The 12,307-nt window shown below is 42.6% G+C and overlaps 2 protein-coding genes across 4 annotated transcripts in view; one reads left to right on the forward strand and one right to left on the reverse strand.

Annotated features, from left to right (window-relative positions):
* SYN2 (synapsin II) overlaps nt 1-12,307 on the forward strand; it is a 224,150-nt gene that overhangs the window by 151,476 nt on the left and 60,367 nt on the right. The gene's annotated exons all lie outside the window — the stretch shown is intronic.
* The window catches only part of TIMP4 (TIMP metallopeptidase inhibitor 4), an 80,250-nt gene that overhangs the window by 67,493 nt on the left and 450 nt on the right, over nt 1-12,307 (reverse strand). The gene's annotated exons all lie outside the window — the stretch shown is intronic.

A 12,307-nucleotide genomic window follows, 5' to 3' on the forward strand; every position in this document is an offset into this window, starting at 1 on the left:
CTGTGGCAAGAAAATACCCCGATGACCTAGGGAGTACAGTGTTCCAGACAACAAAGGACGACGACAAACAGGCGCCATCAATGGAAGACAAAGAATTCTTGAGGTTAATGGATAAGGAGCTCTTCAAGGACGAATTGGGCAGTTGGGTGGCCCCACTACCTTTCCGCTCGCCAAGAAGACGCCTCCCAAACAACAGAGACCATGCTATGTCTAGGCTCGCTTCGCTCCGCCGTAACCTACAAAGGAAACCGGAGACCAAGGAACACTTTGTGGCCTTCATGCAAAAAATCTTCCACAGTGGCCATGCAGAGTCGGCGCCCCCACTGAAAGAAGGCGAAGAATGCTGGTACCTCCCGTCGTTTGGCGTCTACCACCCCCAGAAACCTGGCCAAATCCGAGTGGTATTCGACTCCAGTGCCCAGCATCAGGGAGTCTCCCTAAACGATGTTCTCCTCACCGGGCCGGATCTGACAAACAGTCTTCTGGGAGTGCTGATCCGCTTCCGCAAGGAACCTATCGCTGTAACCGCAGACATTCAACAGATGTTCCACTGCTTCCTTGTGCGAGAAGACAACCGTAACTACCTAAGATTCCTGTGGTACCAAGATGACGACATAGAAAAAGAAATCACGGAGTTCCGCATGAAAGTACATGTCTTCGGGAACAGCCCATCACCTGCAGTGGCAGCCTACGGCCTCAGAAGAACGGCCCAAGACGGAGAAGCAGAGTTCGGGAAAGACGCCAGGAGCTTCGTCGAAAGAGACTTCTATGTGGACTACGGATTAAAATCAGTTCCCACCGAAGAAGAAGCCGTAGATCTACTCAAGAGGACACAAAAGATGTTAGCAAAAGCCAACCTAAGGTTGCACAAAATAGCTTCCAACAGTGCCACAGTGATGAAGGCGTTCCATGCAGATGATCAAGCACCAGATCTCAAGAATTTGGATCTGGGGACCGACACGCCTCCCATACAGCGGAGCCTAGGGATAAGCTGGAACCTTAAAACAGACACCTTTACGTTCCAGGTAGCCATCGAAGAAAAACCCTTCACACGTCGCGGAGTCCTGTCCACCGTTAACAGTCTCTACGACCCGCTAGGATTCGTGGCTCCTGTCACTATACAAGGGAAATCCCTCCTCAGAGAAATGTCCTTCGAAAAACAGGAATGGGACACCCCACTACCTCCAGAAAAACGGAAAGAGTGGGAAACGTGGAAATACTCCTTGAAGGCCCTCGAGCAACTTCAAATCCCACGCCCCTATTCACCTATATCTCTCACCGCCGCACACAGCAAAGAGCTTTGCGTGTTCTCAGATGCCTCCACCAAAGCTATAGCAGCGGTGGCCTACCTAAAAACCACGGACGTGGATGGAAGTTGCCACATCAGGTTCATCCTTGGCAAAGCTAAGCTGGCGCCACAACCCGACCATACTATACCCAGACTAGAGCTGTGTGGTGCAGTGTTAGCAGTAGAACTGGCGGAGCTTATCGAGAATGAGATGGACAGCAAACCAGATGCCGTCAAACTCTACACAGATAGCAAGGTGGTACTGGGATACATCTACAATAAGAAAAGGAGATTCTACGTATACGTAGCTAACCGCGTAGAAAGAATCAGGAAGTCAACCCAACCAGAACAATGGCACCACGTGCCCACAGAGCAAAATCCCGCAGATCACGCCACCAGATCAGTACCCGCATCTCAACTGCAGAATACGTCGTGGCTCACAGGACCAATGTTTCTTGCGCAGCCTGCGGAAACGCTACCAACCCCAGTTGACGATTTTGGACTCGTGGATCCCGAAAAGGATACGGAGATAAGGCCCCCACAAGTATCCGTGGTACTCACCAATGTATCGCACAAAAACGCATTCGGATCACATCGATTCCAACGCTTCTCAAGATGGACGGCCCTTCTGCGAGCAGTAGCCCATCTCGGGCATATAGCCTCCACCTTCCGTCAGACATCAGATGGTAAAACTACCGGCTGCCACGGCTGGCACATCTGTAAAGAGCTGCGCACCGTAAAGGAAATTACAAAGGCTAAGGAAACTGTTCTCAGTCATGTTCAAAGAGAAACGTATGCGGAAGAGATCAATTGCATTCGCGGAAAGAAGAGTGTTCACAAAAACAGTCCACTCTGGAAGTTGAATCCCTTCATCGACAACGACGGCCTCATGAGAGTAGGAGGCCGCCTCAATAAGTCCCAACTGAGCAGGGAGGAAAGCAACCCTCTCATCATCCCTGGCCGGCATCACATCGCCACTTTGTTGGTGCGCCACTACCACGAACAAGTCATGCATCAGGGACGACACTTCACCGAAGGCGCCATTAGGGCGGCGGGCATTTGGGTCGTTGGCATGAAAAGGTGCGTGGCCAGTAATCTCCACAAATGTGTTAGGTGCCGAATGCTGAGAGGCAAAAGCCAAGACCAAAGGATGGCGGATCTACCTGTCGACAGACTTAATACGGAACCCCCCTTTACCTATGTAGGACTTGATGTATTTGGGCCCTGGATGGTCATCTCGCGTAGAACTAGGGGCGGACTAGCAAACAGCAAACGATGGGCGGTACTCTTCACCTGCATGAGCACACGAGCTATACACATCGAGGTTATAGAATCTATGGATGCTTCAAGCTTCATAAATGCCCTCAGAAGGTTCTTTGCCGTCAGAGGACCAGTTAAACAAATACGCTCCGATTGTGGCACCAATTTCGTTGGAGCATGCAAGGAATTACAAATGGACACTAAAGACAATAGAAACAATAGTATCCAAAGATACCTGCGCGACCAAGAGTGCACGTGGACATTCAACCCCCCTCACTCCTCTCACATGGGCGGAGCATGGGAACGCATGATCGGAGTGGTTCGGCGTATCTTGGATTCTATAATGCTAAAAACCGATCTGACTCGACTCACTCACAAAGTGCTAACCACATTCATGGCCGAAATATCAGCAATAGTCAATGCTAGGCCCTTGATCCCAGTGTCAACAGATCCAGAATCGCCAAGTATTCTGACACCAGCAATGCTGTTAACCCAGAAAGTAGGGAACATCTCCACACCAGTCGAAAACTTCCATTCTAAGGATATGTACAAACGACAGTGGAGACAGGTGCAGTACTTGGCCAACACATTTTGGGACCGCTGGAGACGCGAGTATCTGGTGACACTTCAAGAACGCCACAAATGGCAAACAGTAAAACCAGATATCCAAGTGGGGGATGTGGTCTTGTTGAAAGATAAACAGGTGGCAAGAAATGAATGGCCCATGGGACTTATAATAAGAACTATCCCAAGCGAAGACGAAAGGGTTCGCAAAGTGGAAGTACGAGTGGCCCAGAATGGGATCGTCAAAACCTTCCTAAGACCCATTACAGAGACTATCCTTCTAATGCCCAAATCGGACTGTGATGGGGAAAAACTGGTTACCAGTGCCGTGGACTTTTAAGAGACATTGTGGTGCATCAAGCTAACCAAGAGCTACGCACCCACCTGGCTTCCCTTACTGGAAGGCCTGGCCAAAGGACTTTGATGCCAGTGGTACCAGCCGGTATCACATTGCTATGGAAATATGGAGCTTTGCAGTATATTGTTATGTTGTATGTATTGCACATATGTTCCACATAGCTTGCCATATAGTGGTATCTACAGATACCAGACGGGGAGTGTTATGGAACAAGAGCCACATTTCTGACTCACCCCCCTCTCTCCTTTGCAGTTTCTGCCTGTCAGATTTTATTCCCAGCTGCATGGAGTCTGCAGACACATACTGTGCCTGCGTGGCTTGCAACAATGTTGCACTCCTTGCCTGCGAGCATGACATCAGTGAGCTGCTACAGCAGTCTCTGAGATCCTCACCAGAATGGACTAGTCTGCCCCCCCTCCTGTTTGTTCAGACATGGTCTGTCCCTAGACTATTCCTTTGCCCACACCGCACCTCACTTCCTCTTTTCAACCCTGGAGACAGTGAGTAAAGAACCTTTCTCTGTTTATAACCCTTGGTGAGGCCATCTCTTTTTACCGGTTCCTAACTAATAATCACCACTACACACCATCCACAAGTATCTGTACCCTGCTACCTTTTCCCAATAAAGTGGAGGAAATATTACAGGACTTGGAGTGATTTAAAAGGGAACTGTGTTAATGCTATCGGGAGCCATTCATACCAACGTGCCCTGGCTTCAGAATACAACCAGTTGCAGTTGTCTTAGCATCATTAGGCTACCTGTTGTACAGGTGATCAGAGATATTCTGCTATCTGACCTGTCAACCTGTCTCCATCAGTTGCAGTTACACGCCATCTCAGACATACCATAGCACACGTGATCATTTGAATGGTCGTTGTAAATAGTCTCCTTTTTTTTTCTTCCAGATTTGGAAACAGACTTAAAACACATTATTATTTATTATCATTATTTTGGGTAAATAGTTTGCACAAACTGTAGCATAAATATTTACATAGGAACCAAATAACAGCTTTAGCGTATATGTATTGTATTGTATGTCTTTATTTATATAGCGTCAAAAGTGTACTCAGCGCTTCACAAAGAATACAGTACAGGGAATTATAATAATACATTAAGCGCAGCAAAATCAGACAATAGTTAAGGAAATCTCTGCCCCGAAGAGCTTACAATCTAAGAGGTTTGATGAGGAATTTACAGAGATAGTAGGTGAGGGAATAAGTGCTGTATATGGCAGTGCTTGGTCACAAGGGGTGGCAGGAGTGACTGAGTGTGGGACAGTAACCATGAGTGCAGGCTATTGGGATGCTTGATTTGTGGGGTGAGTTTTAAGGTTAGTCAGTATTAAATCAGAAGGTTAACCCCATTTACAGGGGAAGAGATGGCAGGCTGCATGGGTGAAATCAGGTGTATATGTCTGGATATATATATATATATACAAATGTAAATACAACTGTATGCTCATCTGCATGTCTTAGGCAGGTCTGCAACCCCGCCTTTCACCATTATCACCCAGCATACAGCACTTCCACTGCAGCAAGGGATTCTGGGAAATGACATGCAAATGAGCACACTGTGCCATTTTTTGCTTCAAAAACCATTTTTAACATGGTTCGCTATAGGCTTTTATATATATATATATATATATATATATATATATATATATGTTAAGACTTGTTTGTATCAAATTCACATTTCCCCATAATGTAAAAACCAATCAGCAGGTTTTGGCAAAACCAAAACGCATTTTTTTTTTAAACTAAAACCAAACTACCGGGTCAAATGCACATCTATCATTTTTAGTTTTCTTCATAAATGTTCTATTGTCTGTCAGTGTGGACTTCACGAAATAACTCTGCCTTTTAGTTGAGATTTTATTTTCTTGTAATTGTTTAATTATTATACAAATTGAAGCTCTGCATGATTTAACTTGATGATTATATTTTCAAATACCATCCATCTAAATATATCAAGTAAGACCTGTTTCTTAATTAACAGCACATGCGGAGGCTGTGCTGTTTTGTTCTGCACAATTAATTCTGCTGGCTTGACGCAATTAGAGTATAATTAGAACAGTTCCGGTTATTACTCAGTCATTTACATTGAGACATTTCTTTATGGTACAGCAATTAATGCCTATTTATGTTAAAACAACTTAGTTGACAAACATGTTTACAATATGAACCATAATGTTAAGTAAATGTAAAATTCTCTTTTGTTGTTGAAAATATTGTTTTAGTTGTTGCATACAGTATATCTCCGCGTACTGCCGTCACTGGGGGTTTTATTTGCCTTCCTCTGAATCAATATACTCTACTGTAGATACAAATATAGTCTGAGTATCCCAGTCATCTCATTTAAATATAGGTGAAACTCGTTGGTCAAATATATGTTTTTATATCCTCATGTTCTATGTAACTGTCAGTAATGTCAAGTGATAATATAGGAAGGACAGACGAGCAGTTTAACATATATCTCCTGATATTCCTCTGACATGTTGTTTGATGTTTATTGTTCAGTTTGGGGCCTGGTGGCCTCCTACCCCAGTCATGTTGATATTCCTGTTGCTCTTCCAACAGAAGTTTGACATTTATCATTCTCGTTGGTGTAGACTTGTTGATTTTGATAAGCGGTTTCTTTATGAAGTCCCCTGGCAGCAATAGCAGAGAAATAATTGACATTTCTGCCCCAGGTTTTCCCTAGATTTGCAGCACACAGGCTGTGAAAATATTTTGCAGACTGTTAGAGACTGTTAGAGACTGTTAGAGACTCAGTAGAGACTGAGGCCCATATTTACCAAGCAGTGCTCTGCTGTTAGATACCTCCCGGCACTCGGAGACTTCAAACGACTCATTTAAAGGAGCATTCCAGGCAATAAAAATAAAACCAATCCCCTAGGTGGGAAGCAGGGGGTCTCTGGGCCTGAATCGTGTTCATTTCAGCTCCGGGGACCCCCTGTTTTCTGAGAGGAACACCTCTGAAGGTCCTGCAGTATCTCATGGAGGTTTAAAGCTGCCATATCATGTCAGCCAATAAGAAGCTGTGATGGATGATGTTGCGGGTTCCTATTGGCCTGTGTGACGCAAGACCTTTAACCCTCCATATTGTTCATCCTGGATGGGACCTTACCAGGGGCACATTCGGAGGGAGGTATCTCGGGAAGCATGGGGTCCCCGGAGCTAAAATTAATGAGGTTCAGCTGTGGAGACCCCAAGCTTTCTACCAATTAAACTGCTCCATTAAAGAAAATGGCTGCACGGTGTCCTCCTGACCTCAAGGTGTTCCATGGAATAGCACCGTTTGGTAAATAGGGACTTAGAAGTTCATTGAATAAAATGTATTACAAGTACAAGCAGATACTTCTGAATCCCCGGTACCGTGTGTTATTTTCTCAGCAGTTCCCTTAGAAATATTAGCCGTATATTCTCATTAAGTTATTGGATATTTTCATTAATAGTGCTATACAGAACTCTGGAGCTCAACATATACTGTATATTCATTTCATCTAACTCCCTTTCCTGTAATGTTTCTGCTTAGAGAAACGATAACCGGCGGTGTTAAGCTGTTTTTCCTAGGACTTTGCCAAGTTATTTGCCTATTCACCTTGTAGGTGGTAAGCAGATTGGAATTTCTGATACGTGATATTTGATCCGCATTCTTAGACATGTAAAATAACGCAGTCTGGTAGCAAATTAAAAAAATAGATGATGACTTCAATTTTTAAACTAGGACTTGTTCCGTTGATATAACTTGGAGTACAAAGGTTAATGTCAAAACAGTGAAAAAAATAGTTTTCATGCACCTTTCCGTGTATTCTCTTTATTCCTATTACATTTTTCATGTTATTTCCTTTAAAATAACTCCCAGTTTATAATTGTGCAAATCTGATATTCCAGATCAACACTGTGTTTACATAATGAATCTCATAAATTTTGACTTTATTATTGTATTAGGTTCTCAGAGGACAATGATACAGTTGGACAATGCTTATAGCTACTAAATGAACTAAAATCTAATTTAAAATTCAAAGGCAAACTTTTCGGACTTGTTTTGGGTTTCATGATTTATTTATTTTTTTTAGCAAAATTCAAATGTGTCTATTTAGTAAAGTGTGATATTCATGATCAACCTTACCTTTGTATATAATACCAAACTATAGTGCTCTTGTGGTCATACAGTCATTTAGACACAACTATGGGATAACGGATTCATTTACTGTATTAGATTTTTTTCACTTTGTGATTTGGGGAAGGAAACGGTACATAGATGGATTCAGATTCCACTTTGTCCAGAGGTTAAAGCATGTTTGCTTAATGCTTAATGCATCTATCTGAACAAGCTCCTCACCCCTACCACATGCAGCACCTATCACCTGAGATCAGACTCCAAAAGACTGTTCATGGTCCCAAGGCTCAACAAAGTATCCGGCCGTTCCTCCTCTTACCGTGCACCCCAAAACTGGAACAACCTATCAGAGACTCTCACATCCACCACCAGTTTAAGTTCTTTCAAATCTAAGGCTGTCTCACATGTTAATCTGGTCTGTAACTGTTACATACACCTATAATATATATTATCTCTAACTGTGCCTGCAATGTCTTGTATATAATGTATACCCTGTTCATTTATGTAACTGTATTTGTAAACATGTATTATTTGTCTTAACTCTGTGCCCAGGACATACTTGAAAACGAGAGGTAACTCTCAATGTATTACTTCCTGGTAAAATATATTATAAATAAAATAAATAAATTGGTTTGACTTTGACCCAGAATACATGTACAGTATGAGAAAGGAATACTGTACTATTCATCTTGCTTTCAAGGTTCAAAAATGAGGTAATGCCCATATACTTTTGACCTATGCCATCGACCAATAGCATAATCTTTCATGCTATTTTTAATTCATTTATTTATAAAATAAAGCTTTTGAGTTACAAATACACAGTGCCATGGCCCGAAGTCACATACAGTTTTCATTAATGTATGTTCATGGCAGGGCAGCCGAATGCCATGACTCCATTATCACAATTGCAATTCAGTCATCACTTGCTTTCTTGTTAATATTAATAATAACTAGAATGTATATGGTGCTACCTGTAAGCACAGTGTTCTCCAGAGAGAACTAGAATATTACAGGCAAAATTAGCCCTTGTCCCGATAACAATGAAGAAGAAATATCCGTGATAGTCCACTTGTGACAGTGCAGAGTAAGTGAGTACTTCAGTATTAGGTGGTACCTTTTTTTTGGATGAACAATTGATTCTACAAGACAGGTGTGAGCAAACTATTTGAGCTGTGCCCCCCTGCCTGCAGCCCGCCATGCTCGCGCCCACCTTACCTCTTTAGCCGGCGTCAAATGATGCTGTGGAGTCATGTGACGTCATGTGACCCGCAGCATTATTTCACCCCGCAGCGCCATAGCAATGGGTGTCAAATGACGCCGCGTTGCTATGGCGATGCGTCAACGCCAAGCCTCTGAATCCCGGTAAGTGAAGTTGCAGGGGGCTCACGCGATTTACCGGCATTTCATTGAAATGCCTTGGGGCCTCGGCAACCGCCCACGCCTCCCCCAGAAAAATCTCACCCCCCCCCAGTTTGCGCACCCCTGCTATAAGACACGCTTTCCTGAGGAAGAGAGAAGAACTCTTGAAAGTTTGTCTTATAGTATCAATTGTTAGTCCAAATCAAAAAAGTACTACCTAATACTGAAGTCCTGATTACAGTATAATTATAAAATAATTCTAAGTAACTAAGGATGTAATTCATTAATCTGCGATAGTGCCGATCGGGACACTATTGTACAGAAGCTCAATTACATTTTCTGTCTGTCACTATTATCTAATACTACAGAACTAATGTATTTTATTTATTTTGTTAAAAGCCCATATAAGATTTCATCTTTGTGATTTGACGAGTAAACATGGAGCTGCCAAGTTATGGAAATGAATGTGTTAATATATAGTACCTAGAAACATCTTAACTTGTGAGTGAGGCCTACAGAATAATTGTTCTGGCCACGCGGGACTGACTGAGTGAGTGTTCTGCTCACGCGGGACTGAGTGAGTGAGGGTTCTGCTCACGCGGGACTGACTGAGTGAGTGTTCTGCTCACGCAGGACTGAGTGAGTGTTCTGCCCACACGGGACTGACTGAGTGAGTGTTCTGCCCATGTGGGACTAACTGAGTGAGTGTTCTGCCCATGCGAGACTAACTGAGTGAGTGTTCTGCCCATGCGGGACTGACTGACTAAGTGTTCTGCCCACGCGGGACTGACCGAGTGAATGTTCTGCCCACACGGGACAGACTGAGTGAATGTTCTGCCCATGTGGGACTAACTGAGTGAGTGTTCTGCCCATGCGAGACTAACTGAGTGAGTGTTCTGCCCATGCGGGACTGACTGACTGTTCTGCCCATGCGGGACTGAGTGAGTGTTCTGCCCGCGCAGGACTGACTGAGTGAGTGTTCTGCTCACGCGGGACTGACTGAGTGAGTGTTCTGCTCACTCGGGACTGACTGAGTGAGTGTTCTGCTCATGCGGGACTGAGTGAGTGTTCTGCCCGCACGGGACTGAGTGAGCATTCTGCCAACGCGGGACTGATTAAGTGAGTGTTCTGCCCACGCGGGACTGACTGAGTGAGTGTTCTGCCCACCTGGGACTGACTGAGTGAGTGTGTTCTGCCCATGCGGGACTGACTGAGTGAGTGTTCTGCTTACACTTCCTTATTTCTCTAGTCCTGTTGAGATTCTTACGGCTTTTACTCGGTAGCTGAATCTGTTTTGTAGCTATCCGTGTCTTAGAAGAATCAGGCAGACACGACAAAAGCCCCCTGACAAGAAAAGACAAAATGTCACAGCACTAATCACCAAGACAAAAGTCACTATGAAAAGTGCTTGGCCCAAACTTAATTAATTTCTCTGCTTGCTTCTTACGGGGCTTTATAAGGAGACTTATACATGTGGATGGACGTTAGGACTCAACTACAAAAACTGTAGTGTGATGATCTTAAAGGCCAGTAAAACAGGACAACATCTGCACGGTTTCACGGTCATTTCTCTCATACTACGCAGCTTTTGGCAAAGGTAACTTGTTGATTTGGAAAATGTAAACTTTCAAGATGTTCTCCTGTTGCATCTACATTTCGTACTGTGCCCTTATGTTTGAAGGGTTGGTGTCATTTGCCAAAAGATGTTCATTTGGTGTGCAAAATAATATTGCATTTAGAGACTTTAACGTATGCATTTCTATTTATAAATATTCTCCATTTCAGTTGGCAAAGCTTGCAGGTCATGAATCGCCTTCTTATAGACAATCTTTTGATCTACTGTGAAAAGTGAGGAATCTGTATATTTTTGAACATACGGTAGAAGTTTGGTGACTCAATGTGATAGGTGTAATAAGACAGTGTGTGTACCTGTAAAAGGAACTATTACACATTAAAAAAATCTTTACGCCTAATACTGCGCGTGTAAGCTGTCAGGTAATAGAGGGGCCATTCCATGTCTATTAAAGGCTGATATAATAAACCACACACACAGTTGAATAAATACATATTAGCTAATGCAAATTGACCACAAATTAAAAAATCAAATCAAACATCTGTGGATTTCAGACAGACTGAAAACTTTAATATAAAAAATATAATATCAAATTAGTAACGTCTAGCTACATATTTGACATATTTAGTGGTTGGTGGGAACCAGTTGGAAAATACCTGCTGTTTTGCCAATAACTCTATCCATGGTGAATGTTTAGTAAAAAATGATCAATACCTATCAATAGTTGGCTGGTAATAGAGTGTCATTAAACCAAAACATTCTCCATTCTGTTCCATACTGATATGGCATTTGTAACACGGAATGTTCCGCACACAGAAGGACTGGAAACTGTTTAAGTGATGGCCAGGAACAGAACACTGGATTTGTTGGGAGCCTGGACCACAAAGATATTCTGTCAGCGCATTTAAAGCAATGAATCAGTATGCACAAGGTACAATCTGCACCATAGAGATGCTAATTTGGAGACACTTTGGAAACCCATGTTGTACATTTACTGTGCACACGGGGTGGGAGCTAAGCAGCCACAGCATGAAAAGTTCAATTCAATGGAGTTTACATTTTTTTTTGTGTGTGACCAATTTAACAACTTGAGGCTGGACGCTGCCTTGAATATATTCACAGTTAACATAATACTATAGATTGTAGCTTTAAATGGACCCTTTTATTTAAAAAAAATTGTGGACATAAATAAAAAATGTCAATATTCTTCCCCTATTTTAGATTAAAAAAGAACATATTCTTCACATTTACAAATGTCAAATATGAAATATACAGGCTGGTATTTATGTATGTTCTACTGTATATTGCAATGTAAGGATTGATATCTGTACAGTAGCTCAGTCTAGTTTTTCAATGTTTACATATAAAAATTCGGAAACCCATTTTAAAACATTTAGTATACAGAAGAACATTCTTTTAGCATCTGAAATTCATGCACAAACAGAGCATCTGTGTCAACAGACTGAATCGGACTAACAAATGAACTAACAGCCACAAGCAGCCACACAGGGGTGGACATTATTGTATACATTATTAGCAATACAAGATAAGGTTACAGTACCAACTTTTCTTTTCCAAACAGTTTGTGAACACATACATACAGTGTTACTACTGTATGCAAAGTGCTCCCAGCATTGCAACAGAAGGAGCTTTTTAAGTCGTGGAGTTTGATTATTTATTTTAAAACCTCAGTATTGTACCTATTTAATACAGAATGTTGATCATTTGGCTGAGTGTGGTAACTTGTTATTAGCATTACACATTTTCTGTTTAGCCCTAGAA

This window comes from Ascaphus truei, chromosome 17 (assembly GCF_040206685.1).
Source record: "Ascaphus truei isolate aAscTru1 chromosome 17, aAscTru1.hap1, whole genome shotgun sequence".
Lineage (NCBI taxonomy): Eukaryota > Metazoa > Chordata > Amphibia > Anura > Ascaphidae > Ascaphus > Ascaphus truei.